Consider the following 15,797-nt stretch of genomic DNA (forward strand, 5'->3'; position numbering starts at 1 on the left):
TTCAGCAACAATACCACAGATGAGTACAAGCCTCCTTGAATGAACTGAATAATGTCACCAGCACAAGTCTGGGGAAGATAGTATTTAAGCACATTATTATTATTTTTTGTGACGGGGTATACGACAGAGCAGTAAGGCTATGTGCGCACGTTGCGTAATTACATGCAGTTACGCTGCGCTTTGTAGCGCAGCTTAACTGCATGCGTCCTGCGTCCCCTGCATAATCTATGAAGATTATGCAGGAGCCGTGCGCACGTGGCGTCTTAGAGCGCAGCGCTTCGGCTGCTGCCCGAAGCGTGCGTTCTAAGAAGTGACATGTCACTTCTTCCGTGCGCTTTGCCTGCAGCCCCTGCTCTGTCTATGGCAGGGGCTGCAGTCACAGCGCATGGAATCGGCTTTTTTTTTTTTTTTTTTTCACTACGGACATTTTCTGCAGCGATTTGAAGCGCACGTGTGCTCTTCAGATCGCTGCAGAAATTTCTGCAGTGACTGTACGCAACGTGCGCACATAGCTTTAGGGACGCCAGGCCGGCCGAGGAACAATCCAAAGGGCTTTATTGGAACCACACAGATAAAACACCAAACATGAATATAAATCCTTAAAGTCTGCAAGGAGTCTACAACAAAACAACAGATCCGGGGGTACCGCCCGGTATTCCGACGCCTGGGAAAATATGGCAATGGTCCTTATATGAGTTCCTTGAGCAACAGGGTGAACAACAAAACACAATCCCACGTGGCCAGTGATCTCCAATCTGTAACAATCCATACTCAGGCACTAGGATCTAGCCTCAACTATAGATCCGAGTTCTTCTCCAGCCGAGATCCAACATGGAGAATACTGATAATCAGCAGCGGGATGGAAGGAGGTTTCCGCTGGGCCCTAAAGGGGAAGAGATGAAAACCAAGCAGGAAAACTACCTAGTACAATAATGCTAACAGCAGGAACAATAGAAAGTCAGGCAGAAATTTGCGCAGCCAAACACTCTGACCTTATATTGCGAGAAACCACATGACTGTCTGTCACCCGTGACACACCCGTGGAAGTTGTCCACTGCTTGGACAATGTCTTCTCAATCATTGTATACCCCTTCCTCAAGTAAAATCACACATCTTACTCTACCGGCACTTCCTCTCCCAGGGATTGTATGACAAGGTTATGTCACGCGATCCCTACAGAACTAGCTTCACTGACCCCCTCTTTCAGACACATGAAGAAAACCTGGAGGAAAAGAGTGTTGTGGCTGCTCTCTCTTTCCTCCAAATGTCTGATTATGTCAGTAGGAGTGAAGGCAGTACTAATTGGCAGTAGGGATTGCGTGACATAATAATGTCACACAATCCCCAGTAGAGGCAGTACTGACAGTGCTAGTACTGGAGATAAGTATAGGTGTTGCATAGAAATAAAAAAGACAGACCAGTTTTACTCACTGTGCTGGATCTAATTTTCATCTGGTCTTGGTCTATATGTCATCCATTTTATTAGCCAGGTGTCATCCATTTTTCTGGAATGAAAAAGACTTGGATGTTTCCAAATTTTCTCTTAGCAATCAGTCAATGAAAAATAGACCTCAGGAGCAAACAGCGCACATGGGTGACTTTGATCTGCTACTGGATGTTTCAGTTTTCTTACACTGACATCAGCCCCATAGAATGCGGCAGTGGGGGAAAACTGACAGCACAGGGACGGCAAACACTGACTTCAGAGTAAAGCCTAAAGCCTAATTCAGTTGTTCGTTTTTCCTTGTACATGGAAAAAAAAATAGACTGGATTTCATCAGTATGATGGATTAAAATTTCACATTTGATCAGATCATCAGTTTTATCAGTGATTTTCTTGGTGTGTTTATTAAAGGGAACCTGTCAGCAGAAATTTCGTCCAAAACCTAAAAGATTCCCCCTCTGCAGCTCCTGGGCTGCATTCTAGAAAGGTTCCTGTTATTATTGTGCCCCATGTGAGACCAAAATAAATACTTTATAAAGTGGTACCTTTTTGTATTCAGATAGTGTAAATGTGACACGGGGGCGGGCTCTCTGGCGTCCGTTATTCTGCCTCCTGGTCCTGTATGCCGCACCCCATCGCTCCTTTCCATAGCTGATGCACCGCCCACTGCTCCAGCCATCCCCGTGCATGCCCAGTGCCAGTTTCACGGGACTGAGCAGTGTGACCGCTGGTGACGTGTGCGCAGGCAAGTGATTATGGGCGGGGCTGTGATTGTTATCAGCAAGTACCCGCCCATAATCTCGTGAGCGCGCAAACCTCACCAGCGGTCACACTGTGCTCAGGGTAGATGCTAGACTGTATGGGCTGCTTCCAGGGATGACGTCCCTTTTGTCACGTGATAGTATTTTGAACACGCCCCTATCACGTGACAAAAGGGAATAAAAAAAAATGGTTCAAAAATTGTGCTGATGTAAAGTGGACATGTGGGAAATGTTATTTAGTAACAGCTGTATGTGATATAAGGCTATGTGCGCACGTTGCGTCCTGGCCAGTGCAGAAATAAATACACCTTCTGGCAGACATGACGCTGCGTGTTGACAAAACGAATGCATCCAAAACGAATGTATTTTGGATGCATTTTGCATGCATTTTACATGCGTTTTGGATGCATTTTTGTCAGTGCGTTCCCCCGGCAATTCAGCTCTGCTACATGTCCACTGACAGCAGACACAGACAGAACCGGGCAATGAGAATGAACTCGGATGAACTGCACCGACTTCATTGTCATCCCGCGGCTCTGTCTCTGTGTGCTGTCATGAACTCAGATGAACATCCGAGGTCAGTGCCAGGACACAGGAGTCCGCAGCAATGACGTCAGAGCTTCACCTGATTTCACTGACATCGCGCGGCTCTCTCTGTGTGGCAGCCTGATTTGCGGTCACACTTGAAGGACTCATCTGTGATTGCAAATCCCCTGAGTGACTGCAGTGAGCCGCGCGGTCAGTTGTGACGTAACTCAGGTTACTCGCGGCCACAGCTGCAGTCCTCCACCTGAGAGCGGTGGCCGCGGGTAACCTCAGTGACAGCATAGCTGATCGCGCGACTCACTTCAGTTGCTGCATGGAGCTCACAGGAGCGGCGGTGTTCTACTGCCGCACCTGTCAGCTTCCGATGTAGCAGAGCTGGAAGCGTCGTGGGACCTTGCGTGGATTACGTCGGACCTGGAGGTGTTTTTGAGGGATTAATAAAGTGTTGAAAGAGGGTTTTTTTGTCTTTCATTACAAATAAAGGATTTTTTGAATGTGTGTGTTTATTTTCTTTAACTTACAGGTTAATCATGGAAGGTATCTCGGGGAGACGCCTGCCATGATTAACCTAGGACTTAGTGGAAGCTATGGGCTGCCATTAACTCCTTATTACCCCGTTTGCTACCACACCAGAGCAATTTGGGATGAGCCAGATAGAGTCCCGGGACTGTCGCATCTAATGGAATGCGGCAATTCCGGGCGGCTGCTGGCTGATATTGTTAGGCTGGGGGGCTCCCCATAACGTGGCGCTCCCCATCCTGAGAATACCAGCCTTCAGTCGTGTGGCTTTACCTGGCTGGTATCAAAATTGGGGGGGGGACCGCACGTCGTTTTTTTTTTTTAAATAATTTATTTTTTAACTGCTCGATATAGACATGCCCACCGGCGGCTGTGATTGGTTGTAGTGAGACAGCTGTCACTCAGCTTGGGGGCGTGTCTGACTGCAACCAATCATAGGCGCCGGTGGGCAAGGAGGAAGCAGGGAATACGTGATGGATCAATGAGCGGCCGGCATTTTCAAAAGAAAAGCCGCAACAGTGTGAACACCGTGCAGCGCTGCGCCGGTGATCATGGATCGGTGAGTATGACAGAGGGGGTGGGAGAGAGAGACCGGCATGGACAGAGAGAGAGATAGAAATATAGAGAGACCGACTGACAGACCGACCTACAGAGAGATAGAGACCGAAAGACCTGCGTTTATTATGTCAAAAACACATGCAGATCGCTAGTAAAAAGCAAGTGAAACGCATTCTTTCTTGAAAAATACGCGTTTAGACATTTCTCATTGACGTCAATGTTATTAAAACGCTGCCAAAATGGCAACAACAATTGACATGTTGCTTCTTCAAATGCAGGGATTTTGACGAATTTTCCGCAACTAAAAAGCAGCGTTTGTAAAAGCATCGTGTGCAAAAGAAAGCCCTATTTTCCATAGACTCTGCCTGAAAATCAAAACGCATGCAATTTTGCATTAAAACGCCGCAGCTCAAAATGCTGCAGAAACGCATGAAAAAAAAGTGCGCACATAGCCTAACTCTGGTTTAAGGATATAAAAATTCAAGCTTTAAAAATGACAACATTTTGAAAAATGTCACCAATTTTAAGATCTGTTTCAGAAATGCACAAAAAAATATCGTTTTGAATTTCCCACTAACATGAAGTACAATATATCACAGTCTTGGAATCACTGGGATCCGTTGAAGAGTTCCACAGTTATAACCTCATAAAGTGACACTGGTCAGAATTGCAAAAATTAGCCAAGTCATAAAGGTGAAAACCGGCTGGGTAGTAAAGGAGTTAAGGGCATAAAACCTCATAGTTTGAAAATTGCAACATTTTCACCAAATTTACAATTTCTTCACAAATAACTACAAAAAATATTTCCAAAATGGAGTCACTTGAGGGGGATTCTGCTCTTCTGGCACTTAGGGGTTTTATATGGAGTCTGAAAACTACACTACAAAAGTACCGTATGTGCTCCAAGAGTCAAACAGCGCTCCCTCCTCAATCTCTCCATGTGGCTAAGCAGTAATGTACAGACTGTATTGCCACGTTTAACAGAAATGTTGTGACACGTTTTGGTGCCTTTTTTTTTTTACCCATTTCCCCAAGTGAAAATGCAAAATAAGTAGCTAAAACAATTTGAAAAGTATATAATTCTAGAACATCTGTTGTGTCAATCTGCTCACTGCACCCCTAGATTAATATATTGAGAGGTGTAGTTTGTAAAATGGGGTCACTTATGGAGGGTTCTGTTGCTCTGATACCTCAATGTCACATGGCACTCACAATCCATTATGACAAAATCTGTAATATAATATGGCGCTCCTTCCCCTCTGAGATGTCCAGTGTGCCTGAAAACTCGCTCCCGATTCCATGTTGGGAACTGGGGCAATCAGGTGAAATGTCTCAACAAACTGTGTGGTCTATTTTTTCCTATTAGCCCTTATACAAATTAAAAACCTGGGGCTAAAAACATTTTATTGGTAAAATGTAATTGTAAAGTAGGGTCACTTATGTGGGGTGGGGTTCTACTTTTCTAGCACCTCAGGGACTCTGCCAATGTGACATGGCACCCTCAAACCATTCCAGCAAAATATGCGCTGCAATATGTCATGTGTGTACCACGACCCGATGTCATCTCAGGGGGGAACCTCGGATAAGAAGGTCACAGCGTATTGTTAATCGCAGATCTGTTTTAGTGCCTGCTTGCCATTTACCCTGAGTGGGAGCATGTTTAATTCCATCTGGTACTGGAGGGGTTAAGGTTAATTTCTATCCTGCAGTGTTCTAAGAGGTAGTTGTCAGATGCAACTGTGGAGGTCACCTGAGCTGTAGTATGTTTGTTTAAACGTAATAAGAATATCTGTATATATAAATAATCAAAATGTAGTTGTATAATTATCTGTCTGTCTATGTAGCCATTGCACAGACCTATAGTATAATTCAAAGTTGTATAATCATGAAGGCGTTAACCAAAGATGAAGCCAGAATGTGAAGCTATAAGAAGTGTTATCAGTAATGTTCACATAGAAGGAATGTACGAGAGGGCAGGAGTGTGATGTGAGAAATCGGGGAGTGAAAGCACTCCTTGTTAGCTTCAAGGTTATTCATGCTTACGGTATAATTGGATCTATCTTATTAAACTAGTTCAGTTGGTGACGCTGGCTGAAAAGAGAGCATGTCTGTGTTCTTTGTCTTATATACATTGATATATATATATTGGCACCGATACACAGCTAATATGGCATTGTCTCTGGATATCCCAAATGAGGACTCCATTAGCAGTCTTCTACGCAAATTCCTCCCTTGACAGTTTGGCGCCCATCAGCGTGGGGCTCCACGGACGCACTGCTGACTTGGAGATACCGTTCGTTTGGATGTCACGGACTGAGACCTCCCTCCGCTCCAAACAGGCTGATCACCTCCGACCCCACGGGTAAGTGTTACATACTGTGTATTCACTACCGTTGTGGTTGGTTTTGGAGAGGAGGGGGTGACGGGCTGTGTGTCCATATCGGTGTTAAAAGGTACCTGATTGTGACTCAGGGGTAGTGCCCGCTGGAGCTCAGAGCACGATCCCAGCCCTGAGGTGTGGATCAAGTGTCACACGGGATCCAGAGGACGGTTGTTAGGGCAGGAAAGACGGTGGTGGCTGGATATAGCTAGTTAGACTGACCCGGTCTGTAATTAAAGACGCGGGGGGGTTCCCGTGACTGAAGATAGGGATTAGGACATTAAATTTGATACAGTTGACCAAGTCCGGAGGTCGGGACATTCTTGTATATGCATGTACATTTTTGTACGTCCTCCTCCTTTCATGAGACAGATCCTCAATGAAAGAAGATAGGGATTAGGACAATAAAAAATATTGGTGCAGCTGATCAAGTCCGAAGGGAATACATTTTGTACCCCTCCTCCAAGCACGGGATACCCTTATTACTATATAGCTGAGGAGTTGCCAGCTAGTATAGAGGTGTAGCCTTAAGTTCCGTCCGGGCTTTAACGTACGCCGCATAGTCATATTAGTGTAATCCAGACACCACCAACATAGCAAAAATGTTTAGAACGGAGAAGACAAGGTTAAGAAAGCTGAGGATTCACAGAATGGATTTAGTAAACATTCCTTAGGGAGGGGCACGTGCTGGAGACAGTTCAGCTGTGTAACGTGCCCCGGAGATTTCCAGAGTATTATTTGTTGATTGATGCTGAATTGTTTAACAGAGTATTGCAGATATTGCTATCAGAAAGATATACTGAGGTCAAAGAAGAGGATGAGCGAGGAGATGTTGTGTTTTTCTATATGTTACCCGAGTCTGAGGACAGATCTGAGGGTCCTCCGACAGGTTGTTTTGTTGCTGCCCCACAACCTGATCCCCATTCTATTCCCCTGTCGGAGATATTCACAGATGCTGCAGTCACTAGACAGCATCCCTTAACCCTTTCCACACCCATACCCCTAGTCCCTCCCATACCTGCAATGCCATCTCTCCCCTCACCGGCCAGTCTGCCGTCACACTCCCCAATTACCAATCCCCTCCCCTTGGATCCCCTTTTTCCCTTAGGACACATAGTGAGCCTTACCCCGAATCTAATGAGGGCTGTTCCCTGTAGATCCAGTAATGATCTACCTGAAGCCTGGTGTGCTTTTTCCCAGAGTATCACAGTATCCCTTTAAATCAGTCCCAGGAGATTTCCCAAGATACTGCCCACAGTCCGGCTGCACCCAGGAGTCTGCCCCAACCTTCCCTAGTGATACAGGGGGGAGCCCCGGACTGCTTGTTTTTGTTGCAGTGATTTCCAGTCCCAAGCTACCCGCTCTAATGATGCTCTCCATTCCACTCCATCAATCTTAAGGTTTCTATAATATATGTTTCTGTAGTACTTTTGTTTCTGCTGGCTGACACGGTACAGAAATATATTTTATATATTTCTATAGTGAAAGTTCTGCCCATGGTTTTTTTTCTTGTATCTGTTTTTCCCACCAGCTGTTCTAACATCGTGCATCCTGAAGGAGACAGGGGGGGCATAAGTCAGCGCAGGGATGTGTGGGAGTGTTTTCAGTAAGCTGCTGCTAGTCACAAGTTGTAGAGAGCAGAGAGAAAAAAAAAAAAAGAAAAAAATAAGGAAGTAGAGAAAAGTAAAAAAAAAAAAAAAAAGTAGTTTCAGCAGATTTACAAAGCTGTTTCTGTCTTATGTACTAACAAGTGCTTTTTCCGGCTGGTGGAGTGGATTTTGTTTAATCCTTAGAGTTCAAGATTTCATAGGAGATTATCAATAGTATTCTGCTGCTATTTAAATAATTAAATTAATTTTGCAGGGAAAAGTATATTTTCTAAAATATACAAATTAGGTTTTGGTTTTTTTGTTTTTATGGTTATGTTTTTGTTTTCTATTATTTTTGCATACAGACTGCCAATATTGATTTATTTCCTTTTCTTTTGTAGATACAGAATATCTATGAACCCTGTTGTAAGGTTTCAAAATTTTCCAGTAGAGTATAAGTTATATTTATTTGTTGGTTAATCATATTGTTTACTGTTATGGATCTATATATTTTGCCAAAGTAGTATATAAAAAGGGAGGGAGTAGATATCTATTGCATTTTTCCAGTAGCAGATATATTGGATAGGCTTTAAAGCAGGCTTTAAAGCTGGCCTTTCTTTTGCAACAGTTATGTCATGTTTATTGGATTATTATGAATGTAGAAATATATGTCTGTTATAGGAATGATCTAATCTAGATTTCTTTTAGTCTTTGTTTTTATAGATGAAACCAGATGGTGGTCGATTCTGCACTGGATATGCCACAGTTTACACAACATGAGGTAATCTAAATTTAGGCCACTCCCTCCCCTCCTATCCGTACAAGAGGAAGTGACATAAGTGCCTCTCTAGATGGGTGGAGCAGAGGTAGGTAAGATAGTCAAAATGTATATGTAGGATATAGATCTTTCCTGTTGTCAAATAAGCTAGGTACGCCGAAAAAAAAGTCTAGATCTGAGCTGATGGAATCGGATGGAGATCCCCGCACAGGTGCAGCTGACCAAGAAGCAGTGAACGGGCCTAGAGTTGAGGAGTCCTTTACCATGCATAGAGACCATGCCTCGGTGACATCTGTCATGTCAGTGACTTCTGTCACTCCTTGTGTTCTTAAATCCCTACAGGAACAAGCGAATCAACAAGGAGTGGAGTGCGAGCTGCAGGGAGCAAGCTGACTGAGGAAGGTCTGTGGATGAAGGACGGTAAGCTTTCTCTGCCATGAGATCTCTTCTTAATGATGGCCCAAGTAACATGGACTAACATCTGTGACAGTTGGATATAAGTGTGCGCTTTGGTGACGCCAGGGTTCAGTACCCAGGTAGGCAAACTCACCCGGTCTTGTGAAGCACGTTTTTAAAACTATGAGGAAAAACTGTAAAGAGTCAGTAGAAACACCCTGCACCTGCTCTACCCATTCTTAGAGACTGCAAACTGATTATAGATGTTTATCATGAGCACGTTGTATGCAAGTCTGTGCGTGTTGTGTAGATTTCTTTCCAGGTCTGGTCAGAGGCTTTCCAGTGCAGAAAACGACGTCATAGCTGAAAATCCACATAATGCAAGTGGTATGTAAAAAAACAAACTGATAAGTTGTAAATCAATGCGTGTTATATTTCTCTTTAGTGTGTGTTGGGTTTCTCTTTAGTAATAAACAGGTTCCAATGTAAAATGTTTTTTTTTTTGGTCTAGCGCAAACCACGTATAATTTTCATATGATTGACTAATTAGAGAAATAAACAAGTGTATTTTCTAATTCCAGATCCTAAATCAGAGTTAGTAGTATATGGTTTTCGGTCAGGAGACTGATTAATCCTAAAAGGACACAAAAATTTCGATAAAGCTCAACGGCAGGACAACATAGATTCACGCCCCGCATTGCAGAAGGGTCGATCCACCGGAGCTGCACTAAGCGTCCTGCTCAAATTTATCCTTTACAAAAAAACCTGTACAGTCCCAAACCATCATTGCCGAAACAGTTAGAAGAGAGGACTTGGAGAACCTTGAGACATGGGAAAGTCCAACTACAAAGGGTGAGGACTCGCCTAGGAGTCCTTGGTCTCAAACCGGTGAAGAAATCCCATTCCCCTCTCCACCCATGCCTCAACGTTCAGTCAGGCAGGATTTCCCAACAGATCTTTCTTCCTCTTTTCCTAAGGGAACACGGTACCCTTAGTATTTGGAAATGGCAGAAGTAAGTCAAGGGGGGACTGTTGAGGGTACGAATTGAGTAATCTAAAATACTTAATTCAGCCATTTCATAGACCCAAAAATGTGGTTTGGTTAATGTAATTAACCATTTACAAAAGCTTTTGTCTCCTACTAATTTCAGTGATTTTCCTTAATATAAAATGCTAGCTATGGATTCTCTCATCTCGGGAAACGTTTTGGAAGAGCCTATCCCATCAGGCTGATGTCTCTCCGGCCTAGTCTGCTGAGCACTGGTAATGACACGCGAGTTGATGTCACATCTCAGAAACCAATGGACCCGACACAACCGAAGCAGAAAGCGGCCGCTAGTCTACCCATTATTCTAGAAGGTTTTTCCAAGTCTGTGCCACAAACTGTTCACATGAAGCCTCATCATGTTTTGTTGTTTTGTTTTTTTTTGTTTTTTTTTATCAAGAGCAGATTATCCAGGTTCACAAAGTGGCCCTAAGTGGACTAGCACTGACCAAGCATCCTCCTTTTTGTTTCATATCCGGAAAGAAGAACCATGGACAATTTCCAATTTCAAAATGTCCTTTTGTTTTTTTTGTTTTTTAATTATGTGCTAATTTTTAAATAAGGTTTAGATTCAATTTTTCTTAATCAGGATAATAACGCCAATTCTAATAGCCCCTATAAATAATAGAGTTAAGTTTAACCTCTTCCCGACCGCTGACGGTGTATAAACGTCGGCGCTTGCTGGGCTTTGTGCAGCGCCAACGTTTATGAACGGTCCGCGGTTTTGCAACGATCGTGACTGTATGGTACCTGTAAGCGCCGGGATTCCGGTGCAGGACGCTAGCTGCGACCCCTGACCTCACCAGGATCTGATTGGTTCAGGTCCTGGTGACGTCAGCGCCGCGCTTACCAATGAAAACGATCGCTGGGAAAGTTTGTTGTAGTTACAAACTTGCCTGGGCGATCTGCCGGTATAAAACACTGCTTCACCTCAGATCCTCCGTGTGTGACTGATCTGAGGAGAAACAGTGTGACAAGTGCTGCTGGCAGGAGCTCTGTCAGTCAGCGATTTTTCACACAGTAAAAAAAACCACATATTACATCTATAGAAATCAATTCCCCCTTTTCCCAGTTAGGCAGCATATAGGGTTAGATAGGGTAGATGTTCAGTATAGTATAGCATAGAATACAGTATAGTGTAGTATAGTATAGAATAGAATACAGTATAGTATAGAATACAGTATAGTGTAGTATAGTATAGAATAGAATACAGTATAGTATAGAATACAGTATAGTGTAGTATAGTATAGAATAGAATACAGTATAGTATAGAATACAGTATAGTGTAGTATATAATACAGTATATAATACAGTATAGTATAGAATACAGTATAGATTACAGTATAGTATAGAATACAGTATAGTATAGAATACAGTATAGTGTAGTATAGAATACAGTATATAATACAGTATAGTATAGAATACATTATAGAATACAGTATAGTATAGTAAGAATACAGTATAGTATAGAATATAGTATAGTGTAGTATATAATACAGTATAGAATACAGTATAGTATAGTATAGTATAGAATACAGTATAGTGTAGTATAGAATAAAGTATAGTTTAGTATAATATAAGTTGATTAGATAAGTTAGATTATTAAGAATTAAAATAATTTAGTAATATATAAAGATTAAAAAATTGATCAAAAATAAATTTTTATCAATCAGTAGTGTTAATCTGTCAGTAGCGTCAATCAGTTAGTAGCGTACTGTTGAGTACATTATATATATAAAAATCTAAAAAGTAATAAAATGGCTCGTCGGTTTTATACTGCAGAGCAGGTGTATGCCCTTTTATGCTCTGACAGTGAGGAAAGTGTTCAGTCAGGTAGTGATGAGGATTTTGAGGGCTTTAGTGGCAGCACCAGTGATGGCTCAGAAATGAGCAGTCAGTCTGGTCCATCCTCAAAAACGACCAGAACCAGTACAAGAGAGGCAAATAGCGCTACTGGAGAAACGGCTCCAAATCAGGGAACGATGGCCAGTACAAGCGAGGTCCCTAGTACGAGTGAATTGGCGGATGCCAATGTACAAAATGCTTTGCCTTTTGATGTAGCATTTCCCAGATGGGAAGCTCCAGATTCAGCTACCCCTTTCATCCCTGATTTTACTGCTAACCCTGGTATAAATGTGGAGGTGGAAGGTTTTGGGCCAGTTAATTTTTTTAATTTGTTTGTGACAGATAGGTTGCTAGAGCATATTGTCCTGCAAACAAACTTATACGCTTCCCAATTTATCACCCAGAATCCTCAATCCTATTATGCCAGATCAAATTCATGGAGGCCAACAAATTGTGCCGAAATGAGAACATTTTTAGGGCTTACATTTGCCATGGGACTTGTTAAAAAACCAAGTATTCGGTCTTACTGGTCCAACAGCCCTGTTTACGCCACCCCAATGTTTCCTGCCGTTATTCCTAGGAGTCGCTATGAAATTCTGATGAGATTTTGGCATTTTAATGACAATAGTCAATGTCTGCCTAGAAATGCCCCAGAACATGACCGACTATATAAACTCAGACCCATCATCGAAGAGTTCACAGAAACCTTCTTACGGCTCTACACCCCAACACAAAACATTTCCATCGATGAGTCCCTTGTAAAATTCAAAGGAAGACTGCACCTCCAAACAATTTATTCCATCTAAGAGGGCAAGGTTTGGAATAAAGCTATATAAAATGTGCGAGAGCTCAACTGGATACACATCAGCTTTTTGCATTTATGAGGGGAAAGACAGCCAGCTAAACCCACAAGGATGCCCTACTTATTTGGGGACATCTGGAAAAATTGTTTGGGAACTGATTAGTCCATTTTTACAAAAAGGCTATAATCTATATGTGGACAATTACTACTCCAGCATACCACTATTTAAAAGCCTGGTTGAATGCAACATTGGGGCTTGTGGGACCATTCGTAAAAACCGTCAGGGGTTTCCGCAATCTTTGGTGAACGAAAAGTTCCAAAAGGGGCAGTCAGGAGCTGTTCGCAGTGGAAAGCTGCTTGCCCTCAAGTATAGGGATAAAAAAGATATTTATATCCTCAGCTCAATCCACACAGATGCCACAACGGCTGTTGAAGAATTAAGGTCCACTACTCCAAAGCTAAAGCCAGTGTCAATCATTGAATACAGCAAATACATGGGGGGGTGTGGACCTTGCAGACCAGGTTCTACAGCCATACCAGGTATCAAGAAAATCCTACACCTGGTACAAAAAGTTAGTCATTCACTTGTTTCAGGTTGCCACATACAATTCTTTTGTGTTATATAAAAAAGCAGGACATTCAGAAACTTTCATTGATTATCAAGAAAAGGTAATCGAAAATTTACTTTTTGCAAATTTTGGCCCCACTTATCCATTAGAATCTGAAAATGTCAAAAGACTGACTGAGCGACATTTTATAGCACTCATTCCACCATCAGCAACCAAAAGGAATCCCCAGAGAAGATGTCGTGTATGTACCAAGAGAGGAGTGAGACATGATACCCGCTATTATTGCCCACAATGCCCTTCATTACCAGCCTTATGCCTCACTGAATGCTTTAAAATCTTCCACACAGAAGCACGTTTTTAAATAGTATAAAAGTATCCCCTTTTATCATTCAAATACATGGAAATAGTAAATTATACACGGTACAATATATTGAGCACTACTATGGCATATTTGCAAATTTTGCACTAAAAACATCCACTGCGTGCTTGTTTCTGGAAATAATTGATGGAGTGAAACTTGTCATTAAACCTAAATATGAATTTCCAGTGGGGTGTAATTTCCACAAAGGGGTCACTTCAGGGGGGATTCTGCTGTTATTGCAATTAGCAGCTCTGCAAATGGAGTCCTCAAACTAGTCTAGGAATACACATACTCCAAAAGTCAAATGGCGCTCCTTGCCTTCCGAGCCCTGCCATGCATCCATAGAGTAGTTTTCCAGCACATATAGGGTATCAACGCATTCAGGAGAAATTGTACAACAAACTATATGGTTCAATTTTTCCTTTTACCCTTGTAAAAATTAAAGATTTGTGGCTAAAGTTACATTTTTATGGGAAAATTTCATTTTTTAATTTTCACGGTTTAGTGTTATTACATTCTGTGAAGCACCTGTAGGTTTAAAGTGCTCATTATACATCAATATACATTCCTTAAGGGGTCTAGTTTACAAAATGGGGTGACATGTGGGGGAGCTCCACTGTTTAGGCACATCAGGGGGACTCCAAATGAGACATGGCGTCCGCAATCCATTCCAGACAGTTTTGCATTCCAAAAACCAAATGACGCTCCTTGCCTTCTGAGCCCTGCCATGCATCCATAGAGTAGTTTTCCAGCACATATAGGGTATCAACGCATTCAGGAGAAATTGTACAACAAACTATATGGTTCAATTTTTCCTTTTACCCTTGTAAAAATTAAAGATTTGTGGCTAAAGTTACATTTTTATGGGAAAATTTCATTTTTTAATTTTCACGGTTTAGTGTTATTACATTCTGTGAAGCACCTGTAGGTTTAAAGTGCTCATTATACATCAATATACATTCCTTAAGGGGTCTAGTTTACAAAATGGGGTGACATGTGGGGGAGCTCCACTGTTTAGGCACATCAGGGGGACTCCAAATGAGACATGGCGTCCGCAATCCATTCCAGACAGTTTTGCATTCCAAAAACCAAATGACGCTCCTTGCCTTCTGAGCCCTGCCATGCATCCATAGAGTAGTTTTCCAGCACATATAGGGTATCAACGCATTCAGGAGAAATTGTACAACAATCTATATGGTTCCATTTTTCTTTTTACCCTTGTAAAAATTAAAGATTTGTGGCTAAAGTTACATTTTTGTGGGAAAAAGTAAAATTTTCATTTTTCCCTTCCATATTGCTTTAGTTCCTGTTAAGAACTGGAAGGGTTAATAAACTTCTTGGATATGATTTTGACCAGTGTGAGGGGTGTAGTTTTCAGAATGGTGTCACTTTTGGGTATTTTCTGTCACTTAGGCCCCTCAAAGTCACTAAAAATAGGGTATGGTCCCTAAAAAAATTATTTGGGAAATTTTGTTGGAAAAATGAGAAATTGCTGATGAACTTTGACCCCTTATAACTTCCTAACAAAAAAAAGTTATGTTTCCAAAATTGCGCGGATGTAAAGTAGGCATGTGGGAAATGTTTTTTATTAACTATTTTGTGGGACATAACCCTCTGGATTAAGGGCATAAAAATAAAAAAATTGAAAATTGCAAAATTTTCTAACTTTTTACCAAATTTTCGATATTGTCACAAAAAAAACACAAAATATATCGTCTTAATTTTTCCACTATCTTGAAGTACAATATGTCATAAAAAAACAATCTCAGAATTGCCGGGATCCATTGAAGCGTTTTAGAGTTATAACCTGTCAAAGTGACACTGGTTAGAAATAAAAAAATTGGTCCGGTCACGAAGGCAAAAACAGGCTCTGGTGCGAAAAGGTTAATAAATAAAAATAAGTATTTAAGGGGGGAGCTAAAGCCTATAGTGTTAAATTAAACAACAATCCCATAGAAAGCCCACATATATAGATATGGATATAATTAAAGTCCCAAATAAAGGGAATTTTGTTTACTTACCGTAAATTCCTTTTCTTCTAGCTCCTATTGGGAGACCCAGACAATTGGGTGTATAGCTTCTGCCTCCGGAGGCCACACAAAGTATTACACTTTTAAAAAAGTGTAACCCCTCCCCTCTGCCTATACACCCTCCCGTGGACCACGGGCTCCTCAGTTTTGGTGCAAAAGCAGGAAGGAGAAAAC

The sequence above is a fragment of the Anomaloglossus baeobatrachus genome, chromosome 2 (assembly GCF_048569485.1).
Source record: "Anomaloglossus baeobatrachus isolate aAnoBae1 chromosome 2, aAnoBae1.hap1, whole genome shotgun sequence".
Taxonomy (NCBI): Eukaryota; Metazoa; Chordata; class Amphibia; order Anura; family Aromobatidae; genus Anomaloglossus; species Anomaloglossus baeobatrachus.